Source organism: Arachis duranensis, chromosome 6 (genome assembly GCF_000817695.3).
Source record: "Arachis duranensis cultivar V14167 chromosome 6, aradu.V14167.gnm2.J7QH, whole genome shotgun sequence".
Taxonomy (NCBI): Eukaryota; Viridiplantae; Streptophyta; class Magnoliopsida; order Fabales; family Fabaceae; genus Arachis; species Arachis duranensis.
In genome coordinates this window covers 57,059,155-57,060,016 of record NC_029777.3, presented here as the reverse complement: position 1 = coordinate 57,060,016, position 862 = coordinate 57,059,155, and positions in this window count along the sequence as shown.

Sequence of the window (862 nt, the reverse complement as noted above, 5' to 3'; positions counted from 1 at the left end):
TCAAAATGAGACCATAGAGATTCCATTGAATTTACTTCTACCATTCATGAGCTCTGATGAGTATTCTTCCTCTGAAGAGGATGAGTATGTCACTGAAGAGCAAGTTGCTAAATACCTTGGAGCAATCATGAAGTTAAATGACAAGTTATTTGGAAATGAGACTTGGGAAGATGAACCCCCTTTGCTCACCAAAGAACTGGATGACTTGTCTAGGCAGAAATTACCTCAAAAGAGACAGGATCCTGGGAAGTTCTGAATACCTTGTACCATAGGCACCATGACCTTCAAGAAGGCCTTGTGTGACTTAGGGTCAAGTGTAAACCTCATGCCTCTCTCTGTAATGGAGAAGCTAGGGATCTTTGAGGTGCAAGCTGCAAAAATCTCACTAGAGATGGCAAACAACTCAAGAAAACAAGCTTATGGACTTGTGGAGGATGTTCTGGTAAAGGTTGAAGACCATTACATCCCTGCTGATTTCATAGTCCTAGAGACTGGGAAGTGCATGGATGAATCCATCATCTTTGGCAGACCCTTCCTAGCCATAGCAAAGGCTGTGATTGATTTGATTGAGGAGAATTGATCATTCAAGTGAATGAGGAATCCTTTGTGTTTAAGGCTCAAGGATATCCCTCGGTCATCATGGAGAGGAAGCATGAAGAGCTTCTCTCAAAACAGAGCCACACAGAGCCCCCACAGTCAAACTCTAAGTTTGGTGTTGGGAGGCCACAACCAACTTCTAAGTTTGGTGTTGAACCCCCACATTCAAACTCTAAGTTTGGTTTTGGGAGGTTCCAACATTGCTCTGAGTATTTCTGAGGCTCCATGAGAGCCCTCTGTCAAGCTACTGACATTAAAGAAGCGC